Source organism: Pteropus vampyrus, unplaced genomic scaffold, assembly GCF_000151845.1.
Source record: "Pteropus vampyrus isolate Shadow unplaced genomic scaffold, Pvam_2.0 Scaffold70, whole genome shotgun sequence".
NCBI classification, from domain to species: domain Eukaryota; kingdom Metazoa; phylum Chordata; class Mammalia; order Chiroptera; family Pteropodidae; genus Pteropus; species Pteropus vampyrus.
The window spans coordinates 2,558,334-2,575,068 of record NW_011888851.1 but is presented as its reverse complement, the minus strand read 5'-3'; the positions used below and the strand labels follow the sequence as shown (position 1 = coordinate 2,575,068).

Sequence of the window (16,735 nt, the reverse complement as noted above, 5' to 3'; positions counted from 1 at the left end):
TCTGCCAGCTTATTTTTTTGTGTGTGATCCAGGAAGTTTTCCGACATCGCTTTCATCATTCTTATGAAATCCTACAACTTTTGCAATGTTTGCCATTTTGCTTGACAATCTATTGCATTGCATCTGCATTGTTTGATTAAATGTCTACAACACTTGCACCATTAGTTAGAGGTGGTATTGATGTGGGGGGTGGAGATATAAGCCAGGGTTAAATGGAGTGGGATAAGTGGTAATGAGTATTACAAGAGATCAGTCAGCCCCTTTGTGACTATTTTTTTGTGTTATGGTGCCTTTTTTCTTCCCTAAGCGACCATGTAATTGTGGGATGGAGCATGATGCATGTTCAAATAATAAGGACTCCTTAGGCTCAAATAATTGTTGAATGGAATAGAACTGACCTTGCCTGGATCTGCTCTCAACCTATATAGTAGACGTTAGAAGCCTACAGGCTTGGGTTGCATGTAGAGGAACTAAAATTGTCTTCCAACCATTTCGATGTGCATGAATAGAGCTGAAAGCATTCCAAAACTACTGGAATGTTAAATCTTAAATCCAGAGATCTGCTTGAAGGCCCATAATTACCTCTATTGTGATGTCTTTCAACAGATCTAAGAAGTTGTGTAGTTTTGATTCAAGGTGGACTAAGGGTAAAACTGAGTGAGACCTAGGTTCCAGCCTATTCTGTTATTGCTATATTATGCTTTGGAGGAAAATGTCATTAGCTTCAATAGACTTCAATACTATGACATTGTTTCTTTTAATCTCGCCTATCATTATGTTCTGTGTGTATATAACTTAATAAACATCAGTTTTCATTCCTTTAAGTATTTTAGATATGATAGGTCAGTGGCAGAGGACGAATATGCTTGCTAACTACCCTCTTCCAACTACCTATGTATGACCACATATTTGAATAGCATTATTTGCAAAGTATAAAAGCACTTCAAAGTAATAGGTTTTTTTCCTCATAGAGAGAATAATGACAATTTGCTTTTTCCTCTTTGCTTCTTTTTTTCCCCCTCCTATTACAGTTGGCTGTAGAGTTTTGGATTAATTCTGCATTTTTCTTCCTGCTGGATTTCAGGCTTTTCAAGGGAAAAAAAACTTTGTCTTGTTTTGTTTCTTGTCTCCGGGATCTGGCATAGGACTTCATACATCTGTGCTACATTGTTCTTTAGTTGAAGTAGAAATGAAGAACCTAGCTTAGAAGGAAGGAAACGGTAAATTATCGGGGTGGAAGTTAAGAGGGTTGTACTAACTTTGCAAGGACAGGAAATAAAGTGAGGTTGGTCAGTGGAAAGTAGGACAGAGGGCAGGTTCTCTGTGGTGTATTATGAAAGGGGCAGAGGCCAAAGTACAATGACTATTCCACTGGAAAAACAAATAAACAAGCTGGAACATGCTTGCCTGAGCACATATAAACTTGGAGTCTGTGAGCAGTTAGATGCTCTGTGCTAATGACAAGGTATAAAGCCATTTGTACAGTCTCGTAGGCTTTAATTGTGCTCTTTCAAAAATGCTTCCCAATAGGAAATTACATTCTCTAATAAAAGTGTCAATGAAATTTAGCCACTGATTTAACGCAAGGTGATGAAATTTCCTTAAAAAGGGAAATTTAATTTCCCAAAAATCTTCTTTTTAAGGAGAGTCCATCACATCAGAAATTTCCAATGACCAGCAAAAAGGGCAAGAAGGTTTTTTGGAAGCCAGTGTACGTATGTACAAAGCTGAATATATCCACAGAACTATGAAGAAAGAAGACCTTAGACAGATGAGCAATTTTCTGAAAAAGCATATGCAGGTATTGGTTGACATCTCATTTCCTCCATAAGAGGCATGAAAATCATGATGATTAGCAACTCACTGTTTTGGAGTTTAGCCATTCTCTAGTTTGTTTTCACTTGGCAGGAGTGAAGGATGGTGATCGTATTGCTTTTGAGTTAGGTTCTCTTAGTCATGAATGTTGGATTTCTTCTATGAGTGTGTGTTAAATTGAGCTCCAGATTATTTGAGTGTGGGATTTTGCTTTGTGGTTTGCCCTGGGTTAAGCTGCAATCATTTTAACCAGAAGAATGCTCTAAGCCATTCCTCCTCCCCGCACCCCACTTTCAGTAGCTCAGGAAACAGAAACTAATTTTGATTTCAACTAATCCAAACTTGATTAGGAAAGGAAATAAAATGCTACTATATGAAAGCATAAAGTTCCTGCCAAAGCCGAATATGTGGTTTAAAAAGTATTCTACTGGTTCGTTCCCATTTATTCACGTCGTCTCGAACTTTCCGTTTCAGGGTATATGACTGAGAGTTTACTATGCTGGAAATTAATAAATGATTTCATCAATATAAAAAAGCTAACACTAATTTGGAAGATCGGAGTGTTGAAAGCTCTCTCTGGATAGTACGTTCCTTAGTTTCCTTTTCTCTGTGCTTCTGCTTCTTTGAAATAAGAAAGTTTGTAGGTCTTTCTTAGATTCCTTGTATTCACTTGTCTTTTTTTTTTTTCTTGTGGTGTTCTATAACATCTTTTTCATTTCACCACTGTATAGACATGGGATAATTATCAAAAAATAAGCTCTTTTATTCTTTGTAGACTGTCAGAAATTCTAGTTATTAAGCCTCATTACAGGTCATTGATTTGAGATACTTTGAATTTTTTGAAAACAGGTGGCCAGTGATTCAGAATGGCTATTCTTACTAGAGTTTTTCTTTCAGTAGTCTAGTTTAGGTAACTATTGGACTAACTGAAGTTAAAAAAGAATAAGTTTCCCTTCCTTATAAAATAAATAAGTTTTCACTTAAATATATTTGTATGAAGAAGAATTGTGAACATACTCCTTTTAAACCAGGAATTAATTAAAGATTTAAAAAATAAAGTGATTGGAGCGAAAGGTTAATGAAGATGAGATTTTGGCAGCTACTTTGAGGCAAGGTGAACTAGAAGACCCAGGAATGCTGGTGATGTAATTCAGTCCCAGTCCGAAGGCCTGGGAAACAGGAGAACCAATATCCAAGGGCAGAAGATGAGATGTGATGTCCCAGTTCAGTCAATAAGGCTAGAAAAAAAGGAATGAATTCCTCCTTCCTCTTCCTCTCGTTCTTTTTAGGACCCGAATGGATTGGATGGTGCCCACCCATACTGGGTAGGACCACCTGCTTTACTGAGTCTACCATTTCAAACGCTAATCTCATCAAAACACCCAAATCTGTATTAGAGTTCTCCAGAGAAATAGAACCAACAGGATTTCTCTGTCTCTCTGCACCGCCTCCCCCCCGAATCAATCAAGTATCTATCTACCTATTTATTTATTATAGGAATTGACTTACAGGTTTGCCCACCCACTCTGGTGAAGACAATCTTCTTTACTTAGTCTACTGATTCAAATGCTAGTCTCTCCCATAGACACCTTCACAGACACACCCAGAAATAATGTTTTGCCAGCTATCTGGGCATCCCACCCAGGGATGCCCACCCAGGGATGCCCAGATAGCTGGTAAAACAGTAACTATTATAGGACCCCTTCTACCAGGTAATAATTAAACTTGACACCAGAATTAGAGTATACAGAAGTGATTTTACGATGCTCTTCTGGTGGTTCTGGGAAGTTTAGAACCATCAAAATCATGTTAGATATCAGGTATTAATTAATAAAATTTGTCATAGTAGATTTTAATAAGAGGGAAGTTACAATGAATTCTAAATGATCTAACTGATTTTTAATTAGAGGTTATAATTTTTTTCAATTAATAGAAAGAAGCAAGAAAGAATGTGTGTAAACTCAAATTTTAGTAGAACCAAATTTCTTTCCTACTTTTCCATTCTACATGATATTATGCCATTGATATGCTCACCATGCCCACCACATACATACATCCAAAATTATTTTAGAGGAAATGTTTAATGAGTGTCCAAGTAGGAGTACACAGGTCAAGTGTGATCATCGGATGTGTTTTGTATACCTCTGAAGAATGTTTAAAAAATTTTTTTTTTAATTTATCTTTAACACTAAGGCATAAATCTAAGTTTCTCGGCTTTCTTTAAGAATAGAGAGATTTGGTATTGCTGGACCTGTAATATCCATGTGGCCCCTAGAGGCTAGAGTTGAGTAGTGGCCCTCCCACCCCATTTTCAAAGGCCATGAAGTATAGTTCCCATCACTCTAATTTCTCCTTGACATTTAGGATGAGTTACCACTTATCAAGGTTAGGCTGTTGATTTTTTACAGTTAAATTAGGACAAGATTGCAATATTTTAACAACCTGTATCTTTCTAAAAGCAGACAAGTGATAGATTGAGAAGTATATATTTGAAGAGAAAGAGGGATGAGCAATTATTTATAGATACAAAGACTATCCTTAAATGTTTGATTTGATCAAAATGTGTCTGGCTTATCTAACTAATGCTACCTGTCTGGTCTACCTCAACTTAATGTACTTGCATGTCCCCTTTAGGAATTTGAGAATAATGTAAAGTAATACTTTTGCTAATGAAAAAAATTCATTTCAGGGACCTGCTTTGTGGCATTAAACTTTGTCATCAAGAAGTAACAATGATGTAGAAGGCACTAGGTATGTCCTTTCTCTTCTTCCTCTTTCTCTATCTCTATGTGGGGCACCCTATGAGTTTGTGTGCATGTTCCCATCTTCATCTGGATAATTCTCTACCCACTGACACAAAAGACTCCTGCTTCTGGGATCTGGGCTCTGATTTTCTAATTTTTGGTTGTGTGTGAGTGTCTGTTTATGTGTATGTTGGGTGGGGAGCAGGTAGGGTGTGTAGTAGTGATGTAGCTGTGGGAGTTGGCGCATTCCTATCAAAGACATGAAGCAGTACTATGATTACTTTCTCATATGCTACTACTACTCTTGTCATTGAGAAGACTGAATTATCAGTTTCCTTCCTACCCATGTTACTGTTGTTAGAAAATGCTTTGTTTACTGAAAATTCATTAAGCAGTGTATAATTGTGTATTCATGTGTAAGATTTTTTTTTCTTGACATGTGAATCAAATTCTAGATCTAGAGTCTTACTATTTTTTAATTAAGTTAAAGCTTTGAAATTAGGTTAAGGAGTCTCATAGAAACAGTCCAGGTTCTTCAAGACTGAAGCCTGAGATTTTTTGACAAGACTTGATAAGTGCTTTCTTATTTCTTTGGAACAGTAATCATGCAGATATTGGTATATCTCTTGCTATTATTTAGATGTCCATGAATTGAGGTTTCACCAGGTTAATTGCTTTGCCTGCTTCTATGCACTGTGAGAGATCAGAGAACCCAGAAACTGAATCTGGACAGACTAAAAATATAGATGAGAAGACAAGACATACAAACATAAAGAGGTTTGATAAAACAAACATTTCATCAAATGGTTATGTTCACCTGAGGTATAGTGCCAAGGAATGACAGATTCTATTGCAATAGTAGAGAAAACTATTGAAGATCATTTTTCCCACATCATATCAACTTGAATTTATTAACATCTTCCTTGGGAGAAACTCGAACCTGCATTTCAGCAAATTTAGCCATCCTGCAAAGGATAAAAAGGCATGGATTTTACTAACTATTCATGCAAGACCATGAAAAATGAGAAAAATAAACAATATTTAATTTTTACATCATCCAAACAATTTCTTTCTGCCTGAGTTTTATTTTTCTTTGAATAGAAATTCTAAATGACAAAAGGAGTAGAAAATTTCCTCTGCCTCTCTTTCTCTTTCTCTCTCTCTCTCTCCCTACACACACACACACACACACACACACACACACACACATGTGTATATATATATATACTCACACATACACACACACACATGCCTGTGCATATATATAAAACAATATTATAACAATTAAAATAATATAACCTAGAACATGCCCTTCATCCCCTTGACTCCCAAAACTGATAATCATTTGCTCCTTACAATAAATACTATTAATAGATTGGTTAATATCTTCCAAGCTTTCTTTCTAGACATATGGCAAAGATATAAACACATATATAATTCATTTTTTTGCACAAATTGGAATAAAATGTACATTTTGTTCTATAACTTATTTTTTATTCATAATATTTTTTATGGCATTTTCCCATGTCATATACATGTATCCATATTTTTTAAAACTATTTCCTTATCTAAGAACATGTAGAATGTTTCCAACTTCTCACTGTTATAAAAAATGCTACAAGAAACAGTTATTTATAGTCTGCATATTTGCATATGTATATCCATAGGATAAATCCTCAGAAATGGAATTGCTTGTCCAAAGAGTACACACATTTTAAATATTTATAGGCTTTTTCAACTTGCACTCCATAAATTTTACATAAATTTACATTCCCAAATATACCCTAAGAGAATTTATATTTTTAAACACTCTTAGCAAAAATGGATATTATTAATCTGATAGGAAAAAATGTTACCTTAGTGTTTTAAATTATTAATTATTAGTGAGATTTAATATTTTTGATTGTATATAGTTCTCAGAATGGCCTGAGTTTTTTGTCTTTTTTGTTTTCTTTTAGGTTGCTTCCCTTTTACTTCTTTAACTCTTTATATATTATGGATGTTAATATTTTCTACATTTGATAAATATTTTTTCCAATTTGTCATTTTGTTACTTTTCCTTTGATTATGTCAAACTACAGAGATAAACTTGTTTTTACTAATATTTGTGTTAAATAAATAATAAAAACAATAAAAGTAGTACCAAATGAGTCAAGTCGATTAAAATCTTGACTTTTGTATTGACTCCACTGATTTTTTTAGATTATTTTGTACTATCAAACAAAGTTGATATGAAGTATTATTGCTTTTTTGTGTCTCTTTCCCCTTTATATTTCAGTCCTTCTTCCCAAACTTTATTCTTTTTTCTTTTTCCTTGTGCATCCAGAGGACTTTGTGGGCATTTTTATTTCACTCCCCAGGTGACACTTATAGAAGTCATTATGGGCAGTTTAGTAAACAAGACATAGGGAAAATCTGAACATACAGGTGATAGATCTGGTGTTATAAATTTGGTTCCTCTACCCCGAAAGTGTAGATTATGATACTTGTTCTTTGATTTAGAGGATCTCAAAAGAATAAATTACATCATAAAAATGAAAACCTCTTGACCTTTCTTAAAATAACTGGTCGTTTGCAGAAGAGGGAGCAGATGAGAGCAGGTAACCAATACTAGGGTCTACCATGGGTTAGTTACTGTATATGCACTGTCATAGTTCATCCTTCTAGTAGCTTACTTAAAACTAGATTAAAAAGTCCCTAATTTTTACAGGTGAAAAGTTGAGGTTTAGGAACCTTATTAATTTATACAAAGTCATCTAAGTGGTAAAAATGAGATTTGAAGAAAGGAGTGAATGGAATACCCCCAAACAAGTGCAAGATTGGCAAGGGCTGGTTTTGTTTGTTTTTGTTTTTATTCTATTTAGTTTATTTCTGACACAGTGCCTGACTTAGGTTTTTAGTAGATATTTGTTGAATGAACATGAGTGGGGCTACCGTCCATGTTCTTTCCGTTATAACATGCTGGATCTGGAGAAGGGGCAAAATTTTCCTTTACTGTTATTATAAAGACTGTTTTCTTGCCCTCTAATAAGAGAGACAAAACTTTAGTCTTTATTTTCATAATTTAAAATGTACTGATTGGCTTGTGGATGCTCATGCTGGCTATTGGAAAGAAAGACTATGAGAGATTCTCTTGTTCTGTTTTTAGACTTATTTTGATTGCAAAGCTATAACCTGACTAAACTGGAAATTTTATATGCCTTTATTTAAAAATGAGTATATCATACTTTTTAAATTAAACCTTCAAAATAAAGTGAATTGTGGGCCACAGAAAAGTTCCATTGATTCATTCAACAAACATTTGAGTATTTAATAAGTACTTGCCACTGTGCTAGATATTAAGGATGTTATATTGAATATAATGTCTCATATAAATATAAAATGCATTTTAATAAAAAAGGAATATTTTAATATATTGAGATATAAAGTTGAGTAAAACTATCCTTGTCAAAAATGTTTGCTAGAAATCTTGGAGCAGTTACCCATTTAGGAAAATTGCCCTGTGCTGTCATCTCCGACAGAGTAAATGTGTTAACATAACCCAAGCCATTCTACTTCTCTAATTTGCTTCCTGAAGACATTAAGGCGATGACCAGATGAAGCAACTATTCTGACCGAATTTATTTTATTCATTTCGGCTAAACAATTGGTTTTATTTTCATGTGAGTGATAACAGGTTAACTGTTTTTACATTTTTTCTTCATATACTTAATTTAGTGCTCTCTTGTAAGTTTTATATTTACTCTGAAAAGGACAGGAAAAATAAATAAATAAACAAAACCCCCAGGATGATAAAACCTTCGAACAGTATTTATGCTGTTCGTGTAATTATACATTCTTTCATTTACATTTATATGTATCTTCTGTAGTTATGTACTTTAGAAGCATACTTATTATGTGGATAGAGCTTGGAAATTTTTTTTCATAAAAGAATAATAACTAGGAAATGGATATATATTCATGGAATTTGAGTAAGAAATAAAACAAAGTTTTGTTTAAGTATCTATTGTCCAAAATTAGCAGTTTAAAATTTCTCTTATAATTTAGCACCTGCTGAAAAGATTTCCTTTTTGATTTATAATACAAAGACAATGAAAAACAGGTAGATTAGGACAATAAACCAAATGATTTCAGAGGATTAAAAGATTAACGCCAGGCACAGAATGGCTCTCTGTTGTCCTCACCCAAGGTTATGCAGAGCAGACTGCATTCCTGCAAAATAGGGACTCTCAGAAAACGTTCTTTATAGCTCACGTTTGACCATTTGGGGTACGTGAGGTAAATAGTTTATGAATACCTTTTTAAGAAACATAATAGCATATTACATCTTTCTTACTCTGAAATTCTAGGGCTGTTTCAGTTAGAAGAGAATTCTACTGTTTCCCTATATATCAAAGTCTGTAATGTCGCTCAGAAAATAGAAACCAATTCAATCAGCTATTATTATAATGCTCTGCATTGATGGATCTTAAGTTCTCCGTTTCTGTACTAAATAGCCTTTTTGCAGCAGAAAGAGTTCAAGTTTCATCTTTTATCCTGTACAACTTCATCACAATTAGCTTAAGGACTAGATAAAGGCTGGGTTTAAAAAAACATTTCTTTATAACATCAAGCAGTATATATAACAAAAAAGCATTCCTTCCTTTGCAGGCTGTTTCAATGACTGATGAGAATTAAAGCACAGTTGATATATAGTTTTATAATCACAACAGTGAAATCATTCCAGATTGACTGGAAAATGGCCAGACATAGAAAAAACTGCACAACTTCATTAGCAATTATAAAAATAAAAATTGAAATGACAATGGCACACTGACCAGATTGGCTAAAATTAGGATGTAAAATCACTGAAAGAAAGCTTGAGGAATGCTGAATATATATACAATATGATCTAGCAATTCCAGGAGTATACCCTAAAGAAATCCTTGCACATCAGCCCCAAGATAATGGAAAAATAAATTGGGAAACAATTTATAAATTATAAATTATAAAGAATAATGTAAATGAACAGGTGACAGTTAAAGGCAGCACCATGAAAATTGTCACAATTGTAAGATTAATAAAGAAACCATGGCATAAAAAAATGCCTACATTATGATTTTGTTTTTGTAAATTTAAAAACAGACAAAACCAAACTATTGTTTAAGAATACATAATAAGTAGTAACACTATAAAGAAAAGCAAGAAAATGATGAATAAAAGTAAAGATAGTGGTTATCTCCAAGGGAATTATACAACAAAGGGCTTCTGGGGTACTGATGATATTCTATTTCTTGATTTGGATTGATGTATTTGTTTAAATAATTATCAAAGAGTATATGTATAGTTTAAGTACTTTTCTATGTGCATGTTCTATGCAGCATAGTAAAACACACACACACACACACATATACACACACACACACACTCACACACACTCAAACACACACATATTGACATTACTATCACCGTGTAATGCCTACTGTGCTAATGTGGGTCTGGCAAGGGATTCGAGGTGCCACTTCTTAATGTAACATCATTGATTGACTGTGTTCCAGGATTGGGCTGTTATCACACAAAAGGACCCTTCAATAAAATCCTGTTTGAATGAACTAACTTCATTCATTCTTATAATTACCTACTTTGTTTAGGGATAAAATCCATTAGATGTTATTATAACTTATATGAGAATTGGTTGGGAATCTCTGAGAATCGGTCTGGGTTACTTTATTTCATTCCAGCTCTCTTTCTAAATGACCTGCAAATTAATTTTTTTTTGTAAGCCACCTTTTACCTCAAGTGACACAGCCTGTGTTCCATAGATAGCAAAGGAGAAATACAGTCAGTGCTTTTTTTTTTTTAATCATCTCTAAACACACAAGCAAAGGAATATCTGAAAGATGCTTTCATCTTGCTAATTAGGTTAGAAATCTCAGGAGAACAGTCCTACTTGCTATATTTTTGATGGGAATGTTTCTGTTTCTGGTTGAGAATCTTGCAAGAACAGATTTCTCCTTTGACACTTCCTGTTGGAACTTCAAGTAGGAAAGAAAAAGCAACCTTTTCTTTCTCATCAGATGGGAAATATAAACTTGGATTGTAAGCCCATTTATGTGGAAAGGACATGACTTCTTAATTTTTAAGGTACTATTGCATAGCATGGAGTTATGCAGAATGCCAGGAAATAACTTCTTATTCGTGACTGTTGACATGTTACCACAACCCCCAACCCCACCCCAGAATTTTGTTATTTCAGTGTAGCATTCATAAAGTCCTCAGTTTTTATTATAGGCAAGTTGGACAGTAGAATATAGAACACTTCTCTCTTTATTTGAAACATTGTTTTCTTTTATGGTTTATGAATGTTAACATGTGTGTTACATGCAATTGAGTCAGCTCCAACTCCTGGAGACCCTGTGAATGAGTGATGTCCACAATGTCCTATTCTTTATAGCCCTGCTCAGCTCCTGTAGACACAGGCCTGTGGCTTCTTTTACGGAGTGGATCCATCTCACATTTGGTCTTTCTCATTTCCTGCTTTCTTCTCTTTTTCCCAGAATTATTATTTTTTCCAAAGAACGCTGCCTTCTCATGATGTCCCCAAAGTAGGACAACTTTACTTATGTCATTTTTGTTTCCAGTGATGTTTTAGGCTTAATTTTCTCTAGGACCCACCTGTTCATCTTTCTGGTGGTTCAGGATATTTGTTGAGCTCTCTTCTCTCCTCCAACATCATATTTCAAATGAATCAATTTTTTTTTCAGTCAAACTTCTTCACTTTCCAACGTTTGCATCCATACATAGTAATTAGGATCACAACAGTGTGAATGACTTTAGCCTTGGTCTCCGATGACACATCTTTGCTCTTTGTGATCTTTCCCAATTTTTCCACTGCTGCCATTCTGAGTCTCAGCCTTTTCTTGATTTCTTGGCTGCAGTCTCCATTTGAGTTGATGACTGAACCAAGGTAAGCACAATCTTTAACAATTTCAATGTCTTCGTTGTCTATGTTGAAATAGTGTATTTCTTTTGTGGTCCTTTTTGTCTTCTTGATGTTCAAATGTAGTCCCTCTTTGAAGGTGAATACTTAGAACCAATCATTCTTCCATTTTCTCATTGCCTTATATTTGCCATTCTTGCCTTCACTGATAGTGAGCCTTTTGAAGGAAGAATCTATTTTTCCTTTGTGTTTTTGTTAGCATTTAAACAGAGGACTGAGAATATAAAAGATGCTTAATAAATTCTTGCCATTTTTTATTCCAGCCCCTTTTTTATAAAAGAGATGCTTTTAAAATATATTAAAAACTTTGTCTTGAGACTCTTACTCAGTATGGTCAGGGCCAAGTAATATGTTGTGGGAAATGACTGAGTTCTTGTTTTCTTCAGAAGTCTTTTGCTACAGATTATAATTGTTGGTGATAATTAACGGAAATAGCTATTGTTAAAAATAAGACTTCTAAACAATTTTTAAACTATATATGCCTGTCTAGGTATATAAGAAATATCTATGCAATGTCAAAGAAACACTGGGAATCGAATAATATTATAAGTAATGACAAGTGGAAAATTAAAAAAAAGAAAAACAGAGAGAAGCCGAAGGCAATTGAAACATAAATTATGATTTCAGTCTGAGTTTCTTGCTCCCATTGTCCAGTGTCATTTGCATTCCAATAAAAGCCACTGTAGAGTCTAGTCAAGAAATTTAAGACATTAATGTAAAGAAAAGTGATAGTCTATTTAGAGCCTTTCTGAGATTATAGTATTTAGTTTTCAATGTTAAATTTTACTAAAATACTCAAACTAATAGAATGCAATGGGGACATGCAGAATATAGACCTAGGATTCCTAATAAGGGGTCTATGGAAAGAACTGAAAGGCCCTTGGGCCCTTGACGTTGTATGGAAAATTGAGTCTGTTCATATGCATATTTTTTTGAGTGTTCCAGCCTTTTATCTGGAATTCCTGATTTCCTCTTCCACCAGATTAATAATCATGGTTTATAGGTAATTCTCTATACTTTTTCTACATCCTAGAACCAGCTATATGAGCTTGACTGAATAAGTGGATTTGAAAAAGATCCTTCCCACAAAGACTCAAATGGCATTTTGCAAAGATGACAGTTCTCAACATGCTTTAATTTAGGAATGTTCAGGGGATCCCTTTCCAGAATTCAAGCATCGTGCTGAAAATACCAGAGGCTATTAATACTGCATGTATATTTACTTTCATGACTTGGCAAGGGTGTGAGCTGTGACATGCAATCTTTTCCAAAGATGATACTGTGAAGGTTGGCTCACAACCAGGCAGATGTCTGGGGGTTGGCAGGAATGTGCTCCTCTTCCTCTGTCTTGGAGCTATAGAATGGTCCAGAGAGTACATTTGTATTTCCATTCTTTGTAGCTCTAGTTTCTATTTAAAAAAAAAAATTGTTGAGCTATAATAGATAAACTATAAAATTCACCTTTTAAAGTGTACAGTTTAGTAGTTTTTAGTACAGTCATTGAGTTGTGCAACCATCACCACTATCTAATTTTAAAACTTTCTATTTTTAAGACTCTTTTCTAAGTGTTTTTTTTTTTATAATAGCTCTAGAACAACACTATATTTCATTTATTGTTTTTTTAAAGAATTTATGCTCTGAAACTAATGCTATAGATATTGGCAGTCACATGTTTTAAGGAGGAGGGTCTTCCGAAGATGTACTGGCCTCATTCCTTCGAAAGCCAGGATTAATTCTTTGTGACTCAGTCTTTACAAAAGATAGTTCTAGTCAGTTTTTATAATGTAAATGATGTCTCCTAGATAAAAGAATATTAAATTGGACCAGTTGAATTTGTAGGCCCATAGTACTGAATCTATCATTTCACAAAGTTGAACATAATAAAATTTGCATGAACTTTTCATGCTCACTCTATTGGCAATACAAAAATTTGAAAGAGGATACTACATTTTAGGGTCATTAAAAGTAAAGTAACCTGTTCCTGCTTGAAATATACAGCTAAAATTTGTATTTCTTTGTGATTATATACAAAGAATTATAATATTCTCATTCTTGTTCTTTATTCATTCATTCAATCTCAAATATTTACTAAATACTACTATCTGCCAAGATAGGTGGTGGGAAGAAAGATACAGTCTCAGTCTTAAGGTACACATTTTGCTGTAACTTCCTCTGGAATTCTTTATTAATTTATTATTTTATAGCTTTGCAATGTGTTTACATATCCATCTTCAGCAAATTTATTAACCAATTAGCTCTTCATCCCTGCTGCTTCGTAGGTAGACCAAGCCCTTCTTTCCTCCAGCATACAAACTTCAATTACATAGATGACTTCTTTTTTTTCCTCTGTAGTTCCCAAGTTCACAGAGTAGACACAATCTCCTGTCAATATCACAATGTTTCTAGTTTGTTAACAGATGTAATATTTTGGTTTTCCCCAATGTAATTACTACCTGCCTGAGTTTTAGGTGAATGCCAGTGAGTCATAATTCTTAAATTTTGAAAGTAGATTAAAGCATTTAACACACACACACACACACACACACACACAGTATTCTAAAGTATGAAAATTTAGTTCTTAACATTCAAGTTTCATGTGTGATCAAAATCATCAATAATATAAAAGACACATATAATTAATTTGAATGTATTTCTAGCACATTGTTAAATTCCCAACATTTTAAATGTTAAATTGGTCTTTAAGATATCCAGTGGATTTTACCTCCCCTGAATTAAGCTGGAGTATAGTCCTGGACCATTAACTTAAGGTAGAGAATGACATGAATCCTTTGGTAATTTTCTCCAGGTACTATTTCTAAATTGAGAAATAGAATGTTGGGAAATTTTTATTATCAGATTTATATCAGAAAGGGCATGATACTAAGTAAGCAAAATGATCCTAAGGATAATAGCATTAATTTTGTTCAGAACTGTTAGAAAATGGAATTGTGGATATTGGAGAAGATCTCATTCCATTTCTTCAATTTACAAATGAGGAAATGGCATCCCAGAAAAGTTAAGTGATTATTTCAAAGTTACTTAATTATTAGTTAAAAATTCAAAAGTCAAAGCCAATGATTTAGATTCACAGCACAATGCTCTTTCTACTAATGCCTTTTCCATTTTATATAAGAAAAGATTTGCCTTAATATTCTATTTCTAACATGTGCTTTCTTTTAAATTAAAGACTTTTCTCCAATCATCTTTTCCCCTGTTACCCTAACACTATTTTTCTTAAACTCTATTTAACCTCCACTGGGGTCAGACAACCTACATCAGTGGTCCTCAGAATTAAGCATGCATTAGAATCATTTAGGGGCTTTGATAAAACAGATTCTGGAGTCTAACCCTGAGTTCTGATTTAGTAGGTCTGGCATGTGAGTATGCATGCAAAAATTTCCAGGAGATATTGATGCCAGTGGTTGAGAACTACACTTTCAAAACTACAAACCTACACGAAGCAAGGTAACGACTCCTCTATCAACAGTTTCTTGTGACTGTAGCTCCTGTTGCTCACTCCTTTAGCCTCTAGAAGTATGACACATTATCAAATACCCATCCGAAGCTTAGTTGCACTATGTATCTCCAGACATTGGCTTCCATATCGAGGCCACCAGTGTGAAAATGAGTACGTGTCTTCGCAGATGGCTTGTGAGTCAGCCTGGAAAAAGAAGGTAGCTGTTTAACATTCTGATTAGCACTCACAGCTCTCAAGACCTAGTATCCTGACTGGTGCTTTCTTCTCTCTCCCTTAACAAAATAATTACTGTTAAAAGTGCCAATGATAAGAAGATAGCCATAAAAAATATGTTTGATGAATCTCCTCATGTCTTCAATCCTTAAAGAGGCAGGGAGTTAAATATCACTGTAGCAGTCAGGATTCTTAGTTGCAGAAATAGATTTGAGGTTAGCTAAACAGAAAGAGATGTAATGTAAGTTATTAGGTAGCTTACAGAATGTGAGTGGGCTTAGAAGAACCTGGGTCCCATGCAGAACCCTCTGTGGAATGTGGGTTTTAGCTTTCCAGCCTTTATTCTACAAGAAGGCATGCTAGAAGTAGGTTGGAATGGTTGTTGAGTATACCGGTCTGTAGTAACTGGCACAATTACCATGATCAAGTTGTGGTTTATTCTTTATTCTCAAGATAAATGCTGGTTAAATATCAGGTTCTGGTTTTACATACTCACATAATGCTTTATGAATTAGCTCAAGTTGGAGGAGAGATGTGGCAGTAAACCGATAAAGTGAGAATATTGTGGATAATTTTGCTAGTATACTGGCAGAAAAGTTAATGATCTCTGGTTAATGACCTTTGGGTTCTTGAGATTTCAGGATTCACAAAGATATTTTATTTGAAGAAACAGTTTTCTAAAGACAATCTGGTGGCTATTACAACCTAATACTGATTACTTTGTTATTGTTGGCCTTAGTGTTTATATTTTATACTATGTTTATAGTTCATACTATGTTTGTGTAGTGTAAGACTATTTATCGAAGTTGAAATTGTAAAAAATATATTTGACTACAATGTGTTAAGGATAAGGATTCCTCCTACCATTATTTTATAGGATATATTGGATTAAAAACGACATTGGTCTTAGTAATCAGCAGGGATTCGTATGAACTATGAAAGTTGAGATGTCTTAGTTTATAATTAAAACCATTTTTTTGAAAATGGAACCTAAATGTGTGGACTAGGTCACTACTGAATAGAATCGAAGGCTGAATTCACTGATGGCTATATTATTGGGTGAATCATTTATGCTATTAAAACAAAGATATAATACAGTGAGATACAATACTGTGAGAGTTTCTTTTTTACTTTTATGCCTGTATAGAAGTAGGCAATGCTGGGCTAGTATATTTATTCTGTTATATTTAAAACACAGGTTTCCATTTCTGTGTCCACAAAAATGGTTGGTTATAGCAACTATCCAGGCAGTAGAAAGGGGAAAAGAGGATAAAGTTAAGGATAAAACCTGGAAATTATATACACCACTTCTGGCTCACATGTCATTAATTAGGATTTAGTCACAGAGCCTAGTTGCAAGGGAAGCCAGGAATTGTCATTTATAGTTTGAAGACCTTGAACCCAGTGAAAATCTGGTGGGGGGTTCAATATCAGAAAGAAGAAGCAATAGATATTGGTAGATGGCTAACAGTCTTTGCTAAAATGGCTTACTTGAAATTGTGGGTT

At 34.1% G+C, this 16,735-nt stretch overlaps 1 long non-coding RNA gene across 1 annotated transcript in view; it reads left to right on the top strand.

Moving 5' to 3' along the window:
* The first annotated feature begins 4,504 nt into the window (after positions 1-4,504).
* Positions 4,505-16,735, top strand: part of LOC111740923 — a 14,052-nt gene continuing 1,821 nt past the window's right edge. Inside the window, exons 1-2 of the long non-coding RNA XR_002780810.1 lie at positions 4,505-4,566; positions 14,904-15,003. This is a non-coding gene — a long non-coding RNA (uncharacterized LOC111740923). The remainder of the gene's footprint in view (positions 4,567-14,903; positions 15,004-16,735) is intronic.